The sequence below is a fragment of the Antechinus flavipes genome, chromosome 6 (assembly GCF_016432865.1).
Source record: "Antechinus flavipes isolate AdamAnt ecotype Samford, QLD, Australia chromosome 6, AdamAnt_v2, whole genome shotgun sequence".
NCBI lineage: Eukaryota > Metazoa > Chordata > Mammalia > Dasyuromorphia > Dasyuridae > Antechinus > Antechinus flavipes.
The window spans coordinates 158,883,368-158,901,267 of record NC_067403.1 but is presented as its reverse complement, the minus strand read 5'-3'; positions in this window follow the sequence as shown (position 1 = coordinate 158,901,267).

Genomic DNA, 17,900 nt, shown 5'->3' with positions numbered 1-17,900 from the left:
ATAAAATTGGAATGGGGGTGGGATATGGAGTCTCAGTGAATTTGATTTGGTTTTGTCAGGTGTATTTAGGGGAAAAAAGCCTAGCTTATTAATACAAATCCATAAGATGGGCAAGAATTAAATTTTTTTTAAAATCAGTTTCAAGGGAGAGCTCTCTAGATAGGGGAGGGGCAAATTCAGAAAGCAAAATATCAGTAAGAGGTAAATATTTTTCAAAGAGAATAAATTAGACTTTGGAAGGAGAATAAGAATCTATAGTCATCAGGGCCCAGAATTTTAATTAATATCTGTTATAAACTTAATATATAATATTCTTATCAGTGTTACCTGCCTTCCATTTGAAGTTAAAATGTCACTGATTAAAAAAAAAATCACTTGAAATATGTAATCGCTGTTAAAAACAAGCAAACAACCCACAATACAAGTCTTTCTGGGGAGTGTTGGGGAACAAAACAAGAAAAAACACAAATGTTTGTGTTGAGGGAGAGGTGGGTCATTGGTTTAGTTAGATTCCTGGGTGTGTTGTGGGGGGAGGGAGGGAAGCGGGAGAGACGAGAATGGATGAGTTAGGAATGAAGACATAAAGCAAAATAAGTGCGGCCTCTCTAAGTATCTCTCAAGGTCATCCAGAATAATTTTGAATACAAGAAAAAACCTAATGTCCGAGCTCAGTTCAGTTCCCAGTGGAGACTTCATTTCAGGTAAGAAGCATGCTCACTCCCTCAGAACTCCATCTCCTTTCCGAGAATTCTATAACTTGTTTGATGGTCTTCAGAACCACTGAACAACGGGGTTTGTCTTTACTTTGGTAGTGCCAAGGGAAGCAGCCAAAGAGGCGTGTTTTCGCCGACCTCTGGAGGTGAAAGAGATAGGAGACAGGATCTTTTCTTCCTTCCTCAGTCTTGCAGCGCATCAGTGACTAAGAGGGTTTGGAAAATCTTTTCTAGGTCAGAAGGGCTTGAATGTAGGAACTTAGGGAGATGAGCTATACTTCTGTTCATTGAGTTTGTCTCTAGTTTCCACCATCACCACCATCATCATTATCATCTCCTTGACCACCACCTGGATCATAATCGTCATATACTCCCTTATTACCATTTCCATCCTTCTCTTCATCATTATATTCTTTGCCGGTTCACATGTGCACACTCAAACAAGTTTATTAGAGTTCAGTGAAATTCTGCTTAGGAACTCCTATCAGTCAGCAGTTTAGGAAAGACTAACTCCTTTGGTAAATCATTGACAATGGGACTATGTAATAATACCAGAGATAAGTAGCAAATTGACTCTCTAACTTCCATTTTAGGTTAATCCGAACAGCTTTGTCTAACACAAGCATTCTTCCAGGCTCTCCTCCGCCCCTTCCCCCAGCCATTCAAACTTTGATTGAAATTCAGTTAGTGCGTGAGGTGCTTCCGCTCCCCACCCCCTATCCCCATTAGAAAGTGTGTATTTTCTCCTCCGGAAGTCTGTAATCTTCACTGAAATGTATATTCTTTAGAGTTCGGCTCTTTCAAAACTGTAGAGAATGCTACACTATATAAACTCTTCTCTCCCTAATGTAAAACTTGGCGAGGAAAGTTGGGGTCCTCAAAAGACATAAAGTTCTCTTGAGTTTTAAGCTCGTGGGTTTCTTCGCTACTGCAAAGAGAAGCTGAGACAGTTTCCAGCTCTCTCTCTCTCTCTCTCTCTCTCTCTCTCTCTCTCTCTCTCTCTCTCTCTCTCTCTCTCTCTCTCTCTCTCTCTCTCTCTGTCTCCTTTTTCCTCTTTGATCCAAGGAGATAGCCTTCCCTCAAAGTGCAAGCAAGTTCTGAGAACTGGTCTAGAGATGTCTTTCTGAATCTACATTCTGGCTGTTAAAAGCTAGTAGGCTTACCAAGGACACCCACCCTGCGCTGTTGCTACTTCAGAGTTTTAAGAGCGAGCAAGATATAAATCAGAAAGGGAGAGATTGACGGTAGGGTATTATTTCAAGAGAAGTCTCCATTCTCAGCACTGTGGACAGATTTGGGAGGAAGAATTTTACAACCAGTGAAGAACTACCCTCCCACTCAAGTTACTGGCTATACAGGCAAAATCAAGCGTAAAGTTGGGGATTATCTGGTGAATCTGATTACTGTAGGAACCTGATCTGCATAATTTAAGGGGGTGTGTGTGATTCTGTTTCTTTAGTCGAAGAGAAGGGTTTTATTTAGGGAAAAGGTAGAGAACAGCTTCTGAAATGATGAACAATACTCTAATTTACTGGCCGGCAAGTTATAACTGTGTTATTACTTGAAACGATTTTTCTCTCATGGTGAAAACGAGAGCGAGGGCTTTGGGGAGGGCAGTCAACCAGCGAATTTCCGAAGATATTTAACCAAATCGCATTCAAAACTTGAAAAAGAGGTCTATTGACTCCCTCTCCTCTATTCATACCACAGTCATCTTCCCTCTCCACATTCCCTTCTCTTGTAAACAAAGAAAAAAAAAAGCTAAACAAAACCAAAGGACAGAAAGACTGATAGACATTAGTTACAACACTCTATACCTATAATCCTTCCCCTCTCTGAGGAAAAGAGTTCACTTCCCTATCTCCTCTCCAGTTAGAGACTGATTACCATAAACACAGAGGATTAGGCTTCCTATTTTGTTGTTGTTTTCTTTTATACTGTTGTCATCATTGCTGTATATGTATTTTCCCTAGCTCTGCTTATTTCACTCTGTATGTGTTCATGTCAATTTTAAAATATTTTCCTGAATTTCTGATAGTTTACTCACAGGACAATATTCCATATATTTATAGAGACAGCATGGCCTAGAGATAGTGAATCAATGTCAGGATGACCTGAGTTAAAGTTTGGCCTCTGACACATACTGGCTGCATGATCCTGGGAAAGTCACACTTTCTGAGTCCCAGGAACCTCTTTCATGTTACATGTTGCACATGTTGATTTGAATTGGTTGATGTGGTTTCCTCACTAAGTGAAGAATCATCATCATTCCTAAACCAGGGAAATCATAGGTTCAGACTAAAAATAAATCAAAACCTTATAATTTGTTTAGTTATATCTCAACTAATGGGCACTAACCTTGCCTCCAATTTCTTACCATCACAAAAAATAGTGTTAAAACTATTTGGTATAAGTGTGATTCTCTTCCTCTGCCATTGATTTTCTTGGGAGAGGGAGAAGGAGATACCTGCCTAAGGATTTTCTGGGTTAAAGAATTATCCAATCACCCCTCATACTTCCAAGATATTTTTCAGAGTGATTAGAGTAATGAATTCATAGCTCCATCAACTAAGCACCCTTTTGTCTGTCATCCCCCACCTCTTCCAACAATGACAATTTCTATCTCTTGTCATCTCTGTCCATGGGGTGTGTGAGATGAAATCTCAGAGATACAAAAGTGTACATTTCTCTTAATGGGTGTCAGTTGTTTGAAATTCTTCTTTTTAAGAATTGTTCTCAAAATTTGATTTAAGATGTTCTTAATTTGAGTTGAGAAATTTGTCCATAGCCTCAAGGCTTGGCTGAGGGAGATCCTGTATCAGAGCACTCCTTAATCTAGTACTGGATGTAACCCAAGACAAAACTCCTCTAAAGAGATCAGATTTGTTTATGGAAAATGAACATGTAGCGAGACCTAAAGATCATGAATGGATTTAGAACATAAATTCTAGAATGGTAATATACCTTGGAGGCTGGAAGAGGGAAAAGAGAAACTGAGGATGGAGGACATCCCATTTTTTAAAGCTGAACTGCTTCATTGGAGTAAAGGCAAGTAGGATTAAAGGTAGAACTCTAGATTAAGGCTTTTTCATGTCTAATTACAAAAGATATTTGGAAAACTAGAGAATTCATAATATCAGGTAACATAAACATTAAATGAAAGAAAATGCTGTATTATTGTATTCATAATTTCATGTATACCAATGACTGAAATATATTTCCTAAGTAGTCTAAAGCCCCATCTCCTTCCTGAAGCTAAATGTCAATCATGCCACATTGCATAATATGCAGTTATTATTTGATAATATGTAGAATATGGAATGACATGTACTGTATTTATATGTTCACTTTCTAATGAGTTTCAAAGAAAGAGAGAAACAGACACAGAGAGACAGAATGAAAAAGAAGACAGAGAGAGATACAGAGAGAGGTAGAGAAAGAGAGAGAGAGAGAGAGGCAAAGAGACAGAGACTGAGCCAAAAAAATACAGGGACAGAGATAGAGATGGAGACACAGATACAGCTATACACAGCAACAGAGAGAATGATTTCAGATTAGGAACTAGGAACAAGTAAAGCACTGGAAGCATAAATGGGAAGATAACTTTTTCCAAAGATCTGTGTTAGGAAGGGAGGAAAGAATGAGGAGGAAGATACTAGCAAAGGATGCTTTTATGTTCTAGGCTTATGAGGAAGCAAGGGAGTTCAGGAGAGGAGAAAGCCACAAGAAGAAAATCATCCTATAAGTCAAAAGAGTCAATTGTTAATTAAGTGGAAAGATCTTAGTGGCTTATCTTTACCAGAACAGCATGTTTATTACATGCTAATTGAGGTAAATGGACATTATTCCTCTTTTCTCCTCACTTTTCCCATTCTCCTTTCTGATGTGTCTTTAACACCAAGGAAAGCAAGAGAAGAGAAAACAACTATGGAGAGAATTGGGAAACATGATCAGAAATAGTGAGTTATCTCTTCTGATCAGCTTCTGTCCTTCTAGTACAGTCATTATTAAGGCAAAATATCTACTGGACAACTTCTGGCCATTAGGAGACAACTAGAAAATTTATAGATTTAGTGTTGCTAGACTTTGATCAGAAAAAAAGGAAATATAAAGGAAAAGGGGAAATAAATTAACTATGGTTATTGGTTTTCTGGACTTTTGGAAGGGTTAGGCACAGTGGCACTGAAAGAATAATTGAAGCAACACATGCCAACATAGGGAGCCATTTTTGGGAAGTGAGAAAGGTGATGCCCCCTCTGCTGTTGTTATTGTTGGAATTATTTACAACAAAATGTGAAAAAACAAGAAGTAGAAATTAATATCACATGGTGGATTTGAACAGGCTATATAACATGTAAACAAGGAAGAAGTACAAAGAACTACTAGTAATACATTACCAAAAAATTATAGGCTAGGTAATATTCCATATTTTTTGAATTTTCTTGTAATATCTCTATTATCTAGGTGATGTATCCATTCTGACTTTATCTTGCTGAATGATGTAAGATATTGGTCTTTGCCCAGTTTCTGCTGTACTGCTTCACTAGGAAGAAAGGGAATTGGCAAGAGTGAGGGAGATCCCAGGTGGGGTATATCACTGTTACCTTCTTAGTGTCATGAGAAAGGGAGAAAAGCATCCAATAAGTTGGGTGGATCAGCTGTGAAGAGAATATTTGAGTATTTGAATGGATCACATATTGAACTTAGAATCAAGAGGGCTGACTTTCAACTATGGGATTTGCAAGTCAGTATTATCAAACTAGAAGGAGCTAAGTAGTGAAGTAGGTAGAATGCTGGGTCTGGAGTCAAGGAGACCTGAGTTCAAATCTAGACTCAGACATTGATTAGCTGTGTTATGCTAGGAAAGTCATTTAAACTCTCTCTGACTCAGTTGCTCATCTATGAATTAAGGTGGAGAAGGAAATGGCCAACCATTCCATTGTCTTTGGCAAGAAAATGGGGTCACAAAAAGTCTGACATGTTTGAATGTCAATGACTGAACAACAACAAATATTAAGTTAGATCTGGAAGAGACTTTTAAATATCTTTTCCTTCAACTTCCTTATTCTCCAGATGAGGACTAGAGAAAGAAAGTAACCTTTCCAACATCACATAGGGAGTAAATATATTAGGCTAGTTTCAAATTCAGTGTTCTTTCTACTATTGCTGTCAATGGACATCTCTGGGCTCCATTTCCAATAGAATGAAGATGTGAATACTTGCCCTATCTATATTAAAGAGTTGTTTTCATAACAAGGTCAAAAACAGAATATACGGCAATAGTTTTGTAAACTAACATGTCACCACACAGAAAGAAATGAAAGAGTTAATAATCAAAGGAGTTTTATACCAAGAAGAAGCCACACAAATCTTTTTTTATCCAACTCTTCCCTGTTATAAATGTGGCAAATGAGATCCAGAATTGGAAAGGGACTTGGCCAAAGTCTCATCGGTAGGGGCTGACAGAATTGGGATTCACATTCAGGATTCCAATACTCAATGAAACAATTCTTTAAACTGTGCCATTACTGAAAGAATTCAAATTAGCTGGTGGCTTGGGATTTGGAATGTATTTTATTTATATATAGAAACCAAGAGAAATGCTTTACCATGGAATATGTTTAGATGCAAGAAGTGTCCTAGGATGCTTTTTAGTTTTTTAACTATCTTTAAGGATAGACTAGATTATCTATCTGTCATACTCCTGCCTGAAGGAAGGGGGATGGAATAGATGACTCAGAAATCTATCCTATCTTTGACTTTACAAGTAACTAGCCCTTGGATAGCTGCAAACAGATAAGCCCAGTGTATGTAAGAAAGAAATGTGAGTAATAAAAAGGCATTTTTTATGGTTGAAATGGGAGAAAAAAATTAGGATATTGTTACAAATTTATCATTTGAGCTATAAAACAGTTAATTTAAAAGAAAAGTTAGTATAATTGCTATTTGTAATAATGTACATCATTCTCCTGAGCACAACTGTTTTATTATGTATGTAATGGAATGCATAGCAAGCACTTGCTAATCATTTAAAACAAAAACAGAATAGCTATTGGGAATTTTCTGATCTTCACCAGACTCCATCTAAAGATCTGCAAACCCTAAATTCAAAGCTTCATTCTGGAAAATCTATTTGCAATATTTTTTCTTCAAAAAATTTAGACTCTGAGGTTTTTCCACATACCAAGAAAATTGACGAAAATGACAAACAAAATAGAATAATTGTTGGAAGGGCTTTGGGAAAATTGGTACACTAGAGCACTCAGTGGAAATATGAATTAGTCCATTCTGGAAAACAATTTGGAATTTTGTGTCTCTCTCTCCCCGCTCTTCCCTCCCCCTTCCCCCCGCCACTAAACTGTGTATACTCTTTGACTCAACAAAACTGGTATAAGGCCTTTACTTTGAAGAGATCAAAGAAAGAGAAAAAGGATATGTATACACAACAATAACTGTAGCAGCTTTTCCTTCCTTCCTTCCTTCCTTCCTTCGTTCCTTCCTTCCTTCCTTCCTTCCTTCCTTCCTTCCTTCCTTCCTTCCTTCCTTCCTTCCTTCCTTCCTTCCTTCCTTCTTCTCTCCCTTCTTTTTCCCTGCTTTCTTTCTTTTTAAGTGGCTAAGAACTAGAAACTATAGAGGTGTTCATCAATTGAGGAATAAATATGAATAGTTATTTCTATATGCAAAAACCAAGAAAAGATGATTACACATAAAGCTGTGAATCTGTGTTATGTACAGCTTACTTTTCACATCATCATGATTGCCATCAGAATTTCCTTCTAATAAACAAGTAAATAAGAGCAATAATAAAACATAATAGATAACACAAACCTAAAATTCATTTCAGCATGTTATTTTCAAAGTTGTTCTGTCTGATATATGAGGATTGACACATGGTTATAATATAATATTATTGTGCCATAAGAAATTATGACAGGGATAGCTTCACACAGGCCTCAAGACTTATATGAACTAATGGAGAATGAAATTATTAGAATCTAGAAAACCAATTATGCAATAATAACATTGTAAAGACAAACAACTTTGAAAGACCTAAGAACTCTGATCAATGTAATTAACAGCCACAACTTTATGAAACCTATGATAAAATAATTTAGCTATTTCCTGTCAGAGAGGTGATGGCCTTAAGATACAGAATGAGGCATACATTTTGGAATATGGCCAATGTATGGATTTGTTACGTTTGATTATGCACATCTGATCGAAAGGTTTTATTTTATTTTATTTTTTTGTCCTGAGGATGAATGGAAGGAACAAAAGGAAAAAAAAAAGAAATAGTTAAAAAAGAGAGAGTCAGCAAAGTGTTTAAAAGTGCACGTAAGAAAATAGAAAGAAGGTCAATAGACAAGACAGACAAGCAAGATAACTTTGAAAATAACATGTCAAAATGATCACTTTTTGGCTTATTTGGGTTAAGATCATGTGAGCATATTTTTAAAGAAAGGCATGCTACTCATAACAGCTTTGCATCTTCATATGAAATGAGTTTTAAAAATTATTTTATAAATGAAGTGCTTATCTTATTTTGTGTTAATAAAATTAAGAAAGAAAACACACCACAAAATGGAAGAATAGAAACAATAAAAATTTTTGTGGTTTCCTGTTCTGGTTTTCTCTCTCCCTCATTCACTTTTAGTTTTGGAAGAAAAATTTGAATAAGATAGATTCTCAGTGTTCTAGATCTAGAACTGGAAGGGACTTCAGAAGCCACTGGTTTTTACCCTCTTCATTTAGCCAGGAAAGTTAAACAACTTGCCTAAAGTCACATAAGGAGCCAAATGTCAGGGACAGCATATGAAAACAGTTTCTTTGACTCTAGAGCTCTTTTCATTAATTGCCTCCTCTGAGCTACCATGAAAAGAACTAATTTCTGAAATGTGTATGCATGTGGTGTGTGTGTGTGTGTGTGTGTGTGTGTGTGTGTGTGTGAGAGAGAGAGAGAGAGAGAGAGAGATAGAGAGAGAAAGAGAGAGAGAGAGAGAGAGACAGAGAGAGAGACAGAGAGACAGAGAAAGAGAGAGAGAGACAGAGAGGGAGAAAGAGAAACTGTCAATACATCTAGGGCTGTTCAGTTTGTCCCATTTTTTGTGACCTCATTTTGGGGTTTTCTTGACAGAGATACTGAAATGGTTTGCCATTTCCTTCCCCAACTCATTTTACAGATGAGAAACTGAGATTAACAGAGTTAGGTGACTACCCAGAATTACACAGTTAGTGAGTATCTGAAGTCAGATTTGAACTCAGGAAGATGTGTTTTCTGGACTTCAAGTTTGGTGATCTATCCACTATGCCATCAACAATTTCCTTCTATTCCTGCTCTAGCAGGGATCTAGTCTATCAGTCAATTAGTGTTTATTGAGCATCTACTATGTGCCAAGCACAGTGCTAAGTACTAGATTCACTTTCCTTTTTAGTTCTTCTTTCTCTCTCCCCCCATCTTTCTTGATAGCCACAAGTCCATAGTATGAATAAAAAATTCACAAAGAAAAGTATATATTTTGTAACCTCCTTCAATGAATGTAAACATGTTGTGGTTTTAGTTGAAAAATCCAGACTGTCTATCATGTGAGGATTTGATCTTAATTCAGAAGGATAGGCAAGTGCTGAAGAAATTAGAAACATTTCTAGGCTGTCTATTTCTTTGTTGTAATACTCATTGACGTGGGGACTTTCTTCAAACTACTTCAACCTGCATGAGTTTTGTTTGTGTCTTTCTGCCCAAGATTTCAATAGGAAGGACACCAAATATACTGGGAATTTTTTTCTTTATTGTATTTTCCACCTCCAAATTGATTTGGGATGGTGGTGAAGCTTGAGATATACTTCCTCCATGAAACATTCAAATTGGAATATTCTTCTTAGAATCTTTTTAGCATTCTGTTTGTATCCTACTATGCCATGGTTGCATTCTAATTTGTTTTAGTTTTTTTTTTTTTTCCTTTGGGCATGCTCTTTTAGGTTGGATGTTCATTGATAGCAATGACTGAGTTGCTTTTCATTTTTGTGTCTCTATGAGCATCTAGCTAGTGCCTTGCAGATATGTAGTCAATGTTTGTTGAAAAAAAACTTTGAAAATTATAGGCATATATAATGTTCTAAAGTTTTAAACATGCCACCAAAATACATGAATTCTCATCTGCACACATTACACACTTCTTAGAAGAAAAAATTTCCATTTCATCATTAACTCATTTTTTTTTTTTAAAATTTTTGCTGAGGCAATTGGGGTCACACAGCTAGGGAGTGTTAAGTGTCTGAGGGCAGATTTGAACTCAGGTCTTCCTGACTTCAGGGCTGGCAATTCATTTCTAAACATTTATTTTTGATTCAATTAGTTTCCCCTTTCAAAACCACAAGACTCTCTTATCCTAGTCTGAAGGCTAAGGAAACTCAAGAAATGGGGAAATAAAAAGATTTGTGTTCCACTACCAGAGGTAAATTTTTTGCTCCATGGTTTGGGAAATTGGGTCCTAGTGAAATGGCATCTGGTTAGGGATTGAGGTAATTTGTTATTGTACTTAAAGACCAATTGATTTGCCCTGGGAAATCTTACCTCCTTTGACTTAGTGTTTTCCCTCTCTCAGCACAATTTCCCCCCTTTTCCTACTCATTTTATTTTCTGTGAGAAGTTTTCTGGAGGGTAAAGGAGTTACAATGCTATTGGCCCCAACTTTCATTTGAGGAAGAAAGCAGGCCAAATAAAGTTAGCAGAATTTCATGAGAAAATTGTCTTCTCCCTATCTTTTATGAAATTTGTGAAGGGTGCAAAAAATAGATTGTAAGGTAATTATTGAAAGCAAACAGTCCAAAAGAGCAGTGCATTCTCCTAGGTTAGTGGTATTGGACTAAGACTTTTCTATTTCTATAAACAAAGCTCAGTAAAAAATCCGAATTATTCTACAAAGATACTGGGATATAGAAATCATTCTATATATTTTAAATTCAGTGCCTCACCATTATCATCCAGCTCTAAATCAAAGCATCTATACTACCAAGGACATGATCTGCAAATTCACTGAACTGCAGCTCACACAAATAACCTCTAGAGGATAAACCTCTGTGCAGAGAGGGGATGCATGTTTCAGTCTAAGGAAAGACTTTTCAGAAGCATGGGCAGATTGACTATGAATGTGGGCCTCCTCTATCTGCAGCAAGACTTTCCATTGCTAGCTCATCCTTCTTTTTGGAGCATTTGACTTTGATGCACTACACTAACACCATGAGTATCACTTTTCTGGGATATTAATGTGAAACTTAGGTAGTGAGGGGTCTTCCCATTCATAGTTGTCCCTAATCCCTTAAAGGTTGAAGCTATTGTTAGAGTGTTATATGATTACTTGAATTTTGATAACCAGGGAATGTCAAGATGACAGAGGTTTGTCTGACTTTGGAAGATGTTTTCATTTGTATACTTAGGAGAAGGTTTTGGTTAGAAACTCTCTTTATGTGTGCCTTCATTTCCCTGTTGTCTCAGATCATAGCCTTCTTTTTGTTTCATCATACTTAAGGTTTGAAATAATTATCCTCATTCATAATGTTATTGTCTCTACTACAAATCGTTCTCCTTTACTTATTCCTCCTCTTTCTTTCCCTTTTCCTTTTCCTCATGCCATTCTCTCACTCCAAATCTTATTTCTCTTCTCCCCTCTTCTTTACTTCTCTTATTCCCTCCCTTCCCTTTATTTCATTTATGCAAAAGGTGTGTATTTGTATATGTGTGGTGTTTATGCAGTACATAGCTCTTTATCATCCCTTTTCCTTTTTGCCTTTCCCTTTCTTTCTTTCTTTCTTTCTTTCTTTCTTTCTTTCTTTCTTTCTTTCTTTCTTTCTTTCTTTCTTTCTTTCTTTCTTTTTTTTTTTTTGCACCACTCCACCAGGTGGGTCCTATGTACATGTTGGGGAAAGGTCCACCAGCTGTCTGCAACATCAGTTACAAATCTCTAGGAGGGACACTAACATATGCTCGGGAAGAGAGCTACTAGATCAAACTAGCTGATATCGAACTACTAAGATGCTCACTCCCTGCAACCCCCGCAGTAGCTTCAGGGGAGAGGTGCTTCAGTCAATAGTAACATTTTTTTTTTTTTTTAAGAAAAGGTATGAGATCACAATTGTGTATTTCAAAGCGATAGAGATGAAGAGAGAAAACGTGAGAAATAGATAACATTCCCTCAGCTCCCACACGGAACTTTTTCACTCCTCTCCCCCAACTCCTTTAAGTGTCAACCTTGCTTACGTTTGAAGGGAGGTAATAGTGGTTTGGTAGTGGTGGTGGTAAATGGTGGTCCGTCACCCCTGTAGCCGAAAGAATCAACTTGTAACCCCAAACTCAAAGGTGATAGGAAAGGTCAATAGAAATCGTTAGTCCTTCCAAATCATGGGTCCCTTGCTTCGTTTGGGCACATCAAGTGCCTACATAAGTAGGCAAATCAGTTCTATTTAGAAATTCCCAGTTCAAGACTCTTTGGAGAATTGTACTTTTTACAAAAAGAGATGGAAAACGAAGGCGCCCTGAAAGCCTCGATAAATGGGAATTACATACACCTACTGGTAACACCATCTCTTCACTGCACCACCGCTTTCCCGCCCCCTCAAATGAGTGGGAGGGTTGGTTAGCCGGGGACCCGTCATCGAGGATTACGCGAAATCACGGAATTGACTCATTTCTTTGTTTTGCGGAAACAAACAAACGAACATAAAATCCCTGACCCGACCAATATATTTAGTGAAAGCTAGTCCCGTTTATTTATATACAGTTTAATTCCCATTACGAATCCATTCACTCTTTTCTGTTGCTGTATTCAGCTCATCTACTCACCTCCTTCGAAAAATTGTTTAGTCTTTAGAGGTGGTTTCCCTACACAAAACGTTCATTAAGTGATACCTTGATAGTGGGGAGGGGTTGTGATGGTGATCGTGGAGGAGGAGCGGGAAACCCTTTCACACCAGACATCATTTTTCTTTCCATTTTCCCAATTTCATCCCTACTAATGTTCTTAATGGTTAATAAAATGTAGCTTGCGAATGTAATATGGGGACGGAGCCATCCCAATAACTGTCACAAGATATAAAGGGGAAAATGGACCCTGTGATTGTAAAAGGGCTCTATCACTGGACTCTATTGCTTGCAGTTTTGGCGATGGATGTACTAAAATAACCTGTTAACACACAACAAAGTGCATCCCTATAATAACCTCCTCAATCATTTATTAAAAGTCGCGTCAAGCAAGCCCTTATAATTCATCTTTATGCAAATACATCAATGTCAAGCCATTAGTGTATTGCTCAGGTTTTTATTAAAGTGCATTCTTTTTAATTCAGCCCCGTAAAATACGAGCCCCATTGCTCAAGAATTATAGCAACTATTACAGTAACATATGGGCAACATGCACTCAGAAAATAAAAACCAACAGATAAAATGGCAGGGTCACAGCGGGAGAGCAAACACTTAACAAAATGGCAGTGGGGTAATAGATTTTTCTTCTAAGATCCTGGGAGATAGGGTGTCTGTTATAGGCATTCAAAGGAGAGAAAGGGCAGAGCCCCAGGTCTGCCCCGACTCCAACCTCATACAGACCCCAAGAAGATTCATAGTTTTTTTCTCTTGTCCAGACTGATATTTGACAAAAGGGGACCAAGCCCCGGTTTTTCAGCTCTGAGTTTTTATCTCTCTCTGATGCTAGGTATTGGTTCAGTCCTGGAGTTCCCATCTTGCCTGTAGTTTTCAGGATTTGAACAATCATAAAGAAAAAAGATGAACAAAACAAAAACAAGAAACAAGAAACAGTTCGAATAACTTAGATTTCAGATTTTATTTACTGTAGGAGAACATTTATTTTCTTTCTCTTTTTTCTCTTTCTTTTCTCCCTCTTTTTCTTTTTCCCTCTCCTTCCTTCCTTCCTTTCCTCCCTCCTCCCTCTCTCCCTTCTTTTCTCCCTCCCACTCTATCCTTCCCTTAGTCCCTACTTTCCTTCTTTTCTTTCCTTCCTCCTTCCCTTCCTTTCTTCTTTTCCTCCTCTCTCTCTTCCTTTCTTCTTTCCTTGTTTCTTCTTCTTTTTCTCCTTCCCTTCCCCCTCTCTTCCTCTCTCTTCCTTCTGATTTGGTTTTTTCTAAAAATTTTCAATGAATTAAATTATAAACAAAAATATTTTAATGTATAGAAAACAATAGAGAATCGAATAAGAAACTGAACCTGTCCCACCTCGTTCTCTCTCTCTCTCTCTCTCATAAATAGAAAAAGAGGCAATTATACCTAGCCGCTCAAGTTTAAACAAAGGTATGAATGGGATCCCTAAAATCCTAGGATTTTCTATTGGACAACTAGCTGGTGCATTATGGGATTGCCATTATAGAGACCCTTCCCTATCTCACTTTCCAGTCCTTCCTCTGTCATTCCACTAAGGGCTGGAGGGCGCTCCTCTGCAGTTCTTTAGGATGGGAACGTTCCCCAACTCAACTCTAGGAACCCTGGAAGCTTCAGTGAAATACTTCTCTGCCAGAAGACCTTGGGAAAACTTCTCCCGTAGAGTTAATTCAACATCTTGCTAAAAAACAATTTTTAAAGCTCTGGACGCCCCAGAAAGTTGGATGCCTTGTGCATCACCTACTCGGGGGCAGCCTGGTGTGCCTTCAGTTAAGTAAGATTTAGTCTCTAGGGGAAAAAGGAGGGTCTCTGGGAAATGGATAAGAACCGAAATGCAGGCCGGTCAGGCTCCCTTTCTAGTGTTGTTTCTCTTTTCATATTCGTCCAGAGCTGCCGGGAGGTGGGAGGGTGGGGATGGGGGGGTTCTCAACATTCCTTCAGCTACTGTGTTGCTATCCAGGACAACTGTGCTTAACAAAAGGAAAGGGAAAAAATAGTTGAATAATCCACACAATCAAGTAAACAGCATCAAATTCAGTTTTTCATTGTTTTCACAACACCCAATTTACAGAAGAAAAAAAAAGGAACCTCACCACATTTAATACCCCTTCCCAACTTCCAACTGCAACATGACAGACCAAAAGCAGAGGAAAAAAAAAATCAGAACCATCTCCCAGATTTAATGAGAGAGTTGCCCAGATCCTCATCACCCAGCATGGTAATTGAGCAGATCTATTAACTTGTTACACTAGATTTGTTTAAAGAGACTATTACACAGTCATTTAATCAATTTGTTACACTGGAGGTCCTGACTTATGAGACACTTGCCTTATGATTCCTTAATGACTGAATTAATTTGTTTTAATAAAACCAACATTGTGTACAAGTACATTTCTAGAAATGTAATTTTGGAGACAGAATAGTCCAATGCTTCATCTGATTAGGTCTTTTCTATGGTTTATCAAAGTCCGTAGTTTCCGACATAGCTGCTTGTATGGAGTATTTTTCTTTTTTATAGCACCATTAATTTAATATGGATCATTAGTTCTTTATACACATGCATGTTCTGACAAATGTACCCAATGAATAATGCACCTAATGTGCTTGAGCTCAAATGCATCACATCATAAACAGAGACTTCGGCAAAAGAGCAATAATGAAACAAAACACCACAGCCACCCATAATTGTGGTTATCATCGGCAGAAGCATCCTGTACCTCTCACTTTATTACCCTAAAGACTTGTTTTACAGATCAAGAAACATTTGTCCCCAGATTACAGCAGCATAACAAACTGGGTCTAACTATGTAGAGAACACAAATAGATTTATGGTGAATTAAAGTTATCTCGAGAGCAGATGTAGGACAAGAAAATTGGTTTTGCTCTTGATGGAAACTGACGTGTGTGGAATAAAATGTAAATAAACACAAGGTCCCCAAGAAAAGAGACTTGATGTTATTGATTATGTAGAATAATTGGGACATTACAAATGTTAATGTACTATGTTAATGTACTACAAATAGCTGGCATTTATGGTGTGGCTTTTTTGTAGGAAGGTTCAGGGTCTGTAAAAAAATCATTTGAAAAATGGGATTTCAGTTGCTGTGCAGTATAAAAAATATAAGGAGAGGGAGTGATTGGAATGTTATGCATCTGACCTATGACCAATATAAATGATAACTAAATGAACCCACTATAGAGGTGTAAACATTTCAGTTAAGGGAAGCAGAAGGGCAGAGAGATGATCTCACATTTTTGTGAGCATAAAACAACCCTTCATATTCTGGTAACTATAGAGAGAAGCCAAATATTGACTAAATAGCTTAACAATGATTACAGAAAAGACAAAATAAAGCAGATGTGTTTTTAATAAGAAGATGCTTTATAAATCTTTCTTAACACCGAGGGACATGGAAGGCTTTTTAACTAGATTTCATTTTAAATAAAGGTTTCAGAACACATACATATTAACTGCATATTTGAATGCTTTCATGCCTTCCCTTTAGTGTCCTTTGGAAAATGAAATGCACACATAGGGTGATGAATGACACTTTTAAATGAAAGATGTGGCTATATCTGCTGCATTAAGGGTAATTATGACTATTACACACCAATGAGGCTCAACTTTCAACTGTAGGAATAAAAAGAGATCTGTTATATTAATAAGTATTCTCTTATCTCCTTCCCCTCCCCCTCCCAAGGAGTTATCCATTCAATGACCATGCACGAAGAGGTAAGATTTACATTTGGGGGGGATGGGGGGTGAGAGGATTAGTATGTTTCTTTATTTACAACTCAGAAGGAGTTAATTTTTTTCTATTTTCCTTGAGATCAATCTAGCAAATAAAACACTTTTCATGTTTGCAATAAGTTATATCATTCTTTCAAAAGAAGGTGTATAATAGGAAACATGTACTAGAGCTTTGGCATTTTGAAGCATACACACATCTGTAAAACAAAAAAAAAATTCAAAAATCTTTGATATTTCTTTGAGATTTTCTCAAACTTTATTGACCTTTTCCCTTGAATGGTTATTTAGTAATTTCTTTGTGTAAAAAAAGTAACAAAATTTAAAAAGAGTTATTGAATTAAATTATTTTTTTTATTTAAATATATTTGGAATAGATTTTACTTTTTAGTTTAATTATAAGTAAGGGAAAGGTGGATAGTCATAAGCAGGATGACTTTCTGTAAATCTGATTTTTTTCTAATTTCTTCATCTTTATCTTATCTTTTTTTTTTTTTTTAATATTTCAGGTCTCTTTCTAGTTCTACAATCTGTGATCCATCCTGATTCAAATGAGTTTTATTATTTTATTATTTTTCTTTTTAAAGCAGCAGATTCAAAATATATTTGCTATTTATTTTGAGATAAATGGCTTTGGCCTTTTCCTCATTTCAGCATATGCTACTCATGACCTATTTGAAACCTATTTAAAGTTAACCCACATTAAACATTTGAGGTCCTAAGGCCAATTCAAGGTCATTTTAATACCTGCCAAAGGTTAATTAGATCACTGTATTAAAACAAAAATAGACTTTACTCAACTTCATCTTAATAAGTACAGACAAGTTCACTTTACATTTCAAAACTTCTTGCTTGTTCTTTTAGATAGAAGTAAAATATTTCATAAAATAACTATTTCCTCTTCTAATCATTAGAGCAATTATATAATTGTTTCTATCACTTTTTTTGGTCTTCAGATCATTTCTTCTTATATGTACTCCTCCCCCTTCTCTCATTTAGTGGTAACTAGAACCCTAAAGCCCTTTCCTCTTTGGTGGAGAGCAATCACCAAGAAGGGCATGGCACAGTTGATGATGAAATGAGAGAAGGGAGATTGAGTCACGTTAGTCTTTTGTTCTTTTAGTGTCCAGGCATTCTTTTGGCCTTCAACATGGAGTGGAAAGACACTGGGTTTTCCAACTTTTCTTCAGGATAATGAGAAGAGAAAACTCTGTGAAGATGATAATTTATAGCTTATTCTTAGAATTTTCTCATGAGATTTAGGATTCCTCTTGGTTGAATTGAATTATTTCATTCCCAATGGGAGAGCTGCTTTACTCTGTGTATATATTTGCTATGTATATTGGTTAGTATATATATTCTTGCATTTATAGTTTCTCTGATTTCTATTTTGCTATCAATTTGAATAAATGAGTTTTGGATGTATGTTTATTGTGGAGCTAGTATTTGTGAGAAGGGAGTCAAGTCTTAAAAAATATAGTAATAAGGAATTTAGGTTGAAACTTAAATTTATACTACCCAGACTAATAATATTTAAAAAAACCAGATAGGTGTATTT